This window comes from Gracilinanus agilis, chromosome 3 (genome assembly GCF_016433145.1).
Source record: "Gracilinanus agilis isolate LMUSP501 chromosome 3, AgileGrace, whole genome shotgun sequence".
NCBI classification, from domain to species: Eukaryota; Metazoa; Chordata; class Mammalia; order Didelphimorphia; family Didelphidae; genus Gracilinanus; species Gracilinanus agilis.
Window position 1 is genome coordinate 438,168,713 of NC_058132.1, and position 6,000 is coordinate 438,174,712.

General features: G+C 33.1%; 1 protein-coding gene across 1 annotated transcript in view; it reads left to right on the forward strand.

Annotated features, from left to right (window-relative positions):
• Positions 1 to 6,000, forward strand: part of CADM2 (cell adhesion molecule 2) — a gene marked incomplete at its 5' end in the record, with an annotated part of 414,789 nt that overhangs the window by 360,912 nt on the left and 47,877 nt on the right. The gene's annotated exons all lie outside the window — the stretch shown is intronic.

The following is a 6,000-nucleotide window of genomic DNA, read 5'->3' on the forward strand; positions in this document are numbered from 1 at the left end:
CAAGGCACACAAGTAATAAATAGGAAAGCGAAAGTTCAAACACAGGTTTCCTAATTGAAAATGCAGGGTTCTTTCCATTCTACCTGGTTGTATATTACTATGATGCTGCCTCATAACAGATAAACTAATTCATTAGCTAATTGGGGATGTCTTTTATAATTATCCTTCTAAGAAATATTTAGATTTAATAAGAATAAAGCATTTAGAGATCTAAAAAATGAAATTCTAATGGTAATGATTTCTGACATGGTAACAGGACAGAATATAGATGGCTTCCAGAAACTTCAATTTCCCCATGATAAAACAGCCAAGAAGGCTAATGGCATAATATGATAATTTCAGTGTTATGATACCCAACATTAGTTAGCGAATGTTCAGATTATACATGCAACATTGTATTCCATTTTGTGTGCCCTGTTTTAGAAAGGGCATTGATAACTGGAAGGAGTAGAGAGAATTTTAAAAAAGTATCCTGGGATTCTGTCATAGATAAAGGTTAATGTCATATATGGATTGTTGGGGGGGAGGGGAAAGAGGTCTTTAGCTTGAAAAAACAAAGGACTAGGGGGAGAAGTATCTTCAAATATTTGAAATATTTTCATATGGAAGACAGGAAAAACATTTTCCCTACTTTTTTCCTCTTAGAATACAGTCAGAAGTGAAGTAGAAAAGTTTCAAATACATTTAGACTTGAGATAAGGGAAGACTTCTTAGTAATTAGAACTTTACAAAATTGGAATGATTGAATCAGTAGGTGATGGTTTCTTCCTTCCTTGGAGGTCTTTGAGCAGAGACTAGATAATGACTTCTCAGGAATATTACAGTGGAGGATTCCCTTTGTGTGTTGGACTAGAGGGCTACTAAGGTCTGTTAAAACTCTTAAATTTTGTGATTTTAGAGGTCAGCCCTCTTTTGGAAGATATTTGGAGAACTCTGTTCTAGCTCATAGGATGATTATGAGAAAACTATTTTTGTAACTCTTAAAACATTCAAAGAAATGTCAATTATGAGTTGATATTCTAACCCAATACTTCCCTTTTTCCTATTAGTTTTCTCCTAATTTAAGAAAAATGAAATTCCTATAACCTTCCCAACTTCAAGAGTATATGCTTGGCTTTCTGCTATCCCAGTGCTCAGCAGTTCAATGTACTCAAGAAAGAGGCATTTGAATTTCCACAACTAATTTTAGGCTAGCACAGTTAACTTATAAGGCAGGATTACAGAATCCTGTTCAATGAATCCATAGGAGAAATAGTCAAATGCCATGATATTTTCCCATCCACCTGCAAAAAGGACATTTTTTTTGTAATCAGTTTGAGGGGAGTGATGTCTTAGTCATCTCATTTCCTTTTGAAAATCTCTCCTGGGATGAAGCTGACTCTAACTTAATAAAAAAGCTAAGATTAGCTTGTGGAAGAATATGACAAATGTATTAAAGAACATAAGGAATTGCAGATATTTGGCTGGAGTTCCAAGGCATTCTAATTTCACTACATCATGGCACTCTAGCTAGTAATGGTATTCAAAATAATTTAACATGTTTTTCCACAAGATAAATTCCTAACCAACATTATAGAGAAGTGTTTTGATGTGAGACTACTACATTTCTTTCCAAACCAACAGTCTTATGAGAGAGCTTTTACAAAAGCCCAAAACAAACACACAAACATCTAGTGTACAACCTAGTAGGTTCCTCACCTTCCAAAGAGATGATATTATTTCTTATGAGTAACACATTAAGAAAATGCATGTATTTTTCCATTTGGTGCCTGGGGAATAGATGTACTGAATATTATCTTTTAGAAGCCAGTGCTGCACAAGAGATATCTCTGAAATAAAGGACAACTGTAAACAGCTTTCTGCTGTTTATAACCTTGGAAAGTCTAAAACATGCTAGGAGACATAGTAAGTCATGTGGTCGAGCCAAAAAATTTCCTACTTGTCAGAAATTCTTTGCAGAAAAGTAACTATTAACCAAAAATTAAACACATCATCTCTTATTAAATCAAATAACTAGCAGTTATTTCTTTTTTAAAAATGTGTAATCCCTGAAAACCAGAGTAAAGAGTTCAAGGCACAGTAAAAATCCTTAGGTACCCAAGAGACCTTAAGGGGCAAAATTCTAATTTGCAATCTTGATCCGTAATAATTAAAAGGCAAAGAGGTACTTTTTAATGGTTTTTTTTCTAGTTCAAGGACATTTTGGTTCTGAATTTGACCCAGCTGAAGTTTGTATAATTTGATTAGGAAGGTTATCTGCTCACACATTTATGAGACTCTTGCTTTTTATAAATTCTGTTACAGCCCTGATTTGATTTTCAATTATATTAGGCATCACCTACAAATTAACCAATATCATCTCAACCCATCAATTTATTTTTATTTAAATGCAATGACCTTCTTACTAAATGTACTCTCCTGTATATAAAACATAAGGTATCTTGAAAAAACAAACATGTACTTTGAATTTATTTGTGTGCTGCTGCTGTAACTAGCTATAAAAATACTTGGTGGTATTTACCATGTATTGGAGGCCTAGCAATTTGAAACCTAACAGTTTAATAAATGCAGACTTGGTCCTGTATTATATGTATTTCCCCCCATTCTTTTAGCAATCAGAAAGAAAATGATGTATCAGCAGTAGTAGTGATATGCTGCAATGGTAACACTACCTGCATACATGAGTAGTGCCGAGCAGGCATTTCTCATGGGAACCTGACCATCAATTTACCCAGGACTTGAAAGGAGGAAAAAATAAATTGAAACCTATTTTGAAAGGGAGGAGAACTTCTTAGGGGGAGATGGGGAAAGTGGGACAGGAAAAGAGAAATATAGTTTTGAAGCATACATAGTATTCATGCTAATACTACATTAGCTAGCTAATGAATGCACTTAACTGACATGTTACATTGTAGGCAGCTAAGAGGATATATCATTGAAAATTGCTTTTTGAGGATCCTGTTTACTATATGATTCATGTTCATTGTTTAATAGATACAATCTTTTACTAAATTAGTAAAACCTAGTTTTCGATGTTCTACCGACCATTCAGAAGGCATGGTTTTGCACATTCACATCGAGTTTTGACTGAATTGTTAGTGTATACCTTGATTTGGAATGCTTTTTTGGATTTATCTGTATTCTGCAACTTTTTCTGCTTTGATCCCTACCCCTTTGGTTCAAATTTATTTGATGACACCTTTTGACCAACAGATACTGCCTTTTTTCTTTTCAAAGATGTACATAAATGGTTACCATTAAATTCTCTAAAATATAGGGCTTTTTTCCCTTCTAGTATTTGGGATGGGGAAGAGCCAGAGGAAAGGAAAAGGGAAGCAGATAGAGAATGAAAGATAAGGGCATATTCCTATTTAGATATGTAGCAGCATTAGTAATTGCTGTGCTTTTTCAATGGACAGCCTTTGGGGAGAGATAACATGTTTAGAGAGTATTTTAACAGATAAAAATCACTTTCAAATACACTTTCCTATTTTATTGTCAAATTAACATTGTGCAACAAACACTTACACTGTGTACATTATTATCTCCATTTTATAAATGGGAAAATTGATGTACAGATTGAGTGATTTTGTTCAGTTGTTCAGCCAATAATTGGAAGAACCCAAGTCTTCTAACTTCAAGGCAGAGTACTTTCCACTATCTTCCTAATTTACCTCTCAAAGGTAAATCTGTTCTATATTTTTAGGTCACTTGCTTTTTTTTGTAATAGAGAGAGGATTAATCAGTTATTACAATATGAAAGATAGTAAAACATTTGTCAGGGTTTTGTTTTTAATTTTCCTATGTAAGGTTAGAAATTGGACATGAGGTTTCATTGGTATTGGTTATCTCTAATATCTGGCCAAGTGACCATTTAAGACCTGTAAGGGCATTCCTCTTTTTATCCTATTCTACTAAGATTATGGAAACAGTATAGATGAGTGAACATCAAGTTTAAATGTTACCTCCTCAAGGTATTTGTATCAATCAGTCAATAAACATTTATGAAACACTATGTGCCAAACATTGTGCTAAACACTAAGAATACAAAAAGGGGCACTTAGCGCTTAACATAGTGCCCAGCATATAGTCAGTGCTTAATAAATATTTATTAACTGACTGTAGTAAAAGAATTCCAAGAACAGTTCTGACAATAACTCTTATCAAAGAATGCATACTTCTTTGAGTTCTTACATAAGTCAGATCAGGATGAGGTGATGACATGGTTGTAAGTTTAACACTTCAATAAAAGAATTCTAAGTATTGATCTCTTCTTATGGAAAATAAAGACTTCATTATTCAATTGAAGGTGTATGTACTCAACAAACTAAAAACAAAAACACCTCAAATCCTAAATAAAAGAAATGCAACTCAATTATGTTAATTATTGAAATGTCCTTTCAATTTTCCTCAGTTCAGTCTCAGTATGAATTCAGTAGTATTCATGTTTCATTTTCTGGCTTTCACAAATAAATTATAATAAAGTGCACTTTAAGAATTGGTACAGACTCTATTCTTTTATGATGGTTGTAAATATAAGACACAATGATTACTTCATTATTTTCCTTTTAAATGGGTGAAGTTATACACTTCATTTCTAATTCATAGCTATATTGCTTCTATTGATTATGGCCATGGTCACTTAGGAAGAATTATAAACTTAGAGGATAGTCAATCATTGTATTGTCTATAGTACAAAGAGCCTGAAATGTTCTTTGCCATGTAACTAGTTCATGTTACACTAAAGGTAGAAAATTACTTCTTGATTAAGCTCAATTACTTTACAGTGGGTGGCAATTTGTGTCATAGTAGGGTGGAAGAAGTTAGAAGAAGGGAATAATCATATTTTAATACAGCTCTTTTATATATACACACAAAAGGAAAGTGTTTGTGTATAGACAACCTACTTACTTTAAATAAATATCTTAAAGAGTATTCACTAAGTAGAGATCTACTCTGTTCACTAATAATGCAGCACCACATTTCTATATTTCTGGATAATTTAAGAGCTAGAGAAAATTATGTCACATTCTTTCTTATTTAAGTATTAAATTTTTGTGACTTTAGAGGTTAATGACACATGAGAAAAATTGTCAGATAGGAAGAGAAGAGAATATAATTAAGTAGTTGAAGAGTAATATATTACAAACAGCAACTCCATTTCTTCTCCTCTAACATGAAATAACAGTAAAAGCTTTGTTAATCAAACCCCAGTAAAATCCTCCTCATCAGCTTAAGAGTTTAAAAGAAAGGGGAAAAAAAGATGCCTAAGCTTATCCTTTTGCCACCACTGAAAATTATTTCTAAGACCTTAAACTACTGAATTTAGTCTAGTATTTTTATGATAATTTTAACTTAAAGGGAATCAAATGTTTTATTCATGTACAAGGATGAGAAGTATGTTCTTGATATATAATCAAGAATAAAATTGTCTAGTACCTAGAATAGTTTTTGTTTTAATAAAAACCAAAATTACTAGGAACTGATTTGGGGGATTAAACACAAATTTAAAAGTGATAAGGGGATCAGTGTAAAAGTCATACCCATATTCTTTTAAAGAGACAAAGCTCAGAGTAGAAACATTTAAATCCCCTTATGTGGCAATTCTTTTATTTAGAAAAAAAAAAAGTAATAACGGAGAAAAGTGCTAGCATGATTCTTTTCTACCTCCATTGAAAGTAAAGTGTTAGTACTTCATTCTAGTGCTACCACATGCCTAATCTCTTCCTATTAAGCTAAATGTGGATGTATATTACTTTAGAATAACTGAGCAGGGAATCATTTTGCCAGATTCATTCCTGAATGAGACTCATTGCCCAGCTTGTAGCCACAAATATATATCTACATGTATGTGCATGTATGTGGAAAGAAAGGAAAGAAAGGAAGGAAGGAAGGAAGGAAGGAAGGAAGGAGAGAGGGAGGGAGGGAGGGAGGGAGGGAGGAAGGAAGGAAGGAAGGAAGGAAGGAAGGAAGGAAGGAAGGAAGGAAGGAAGGAAGGAA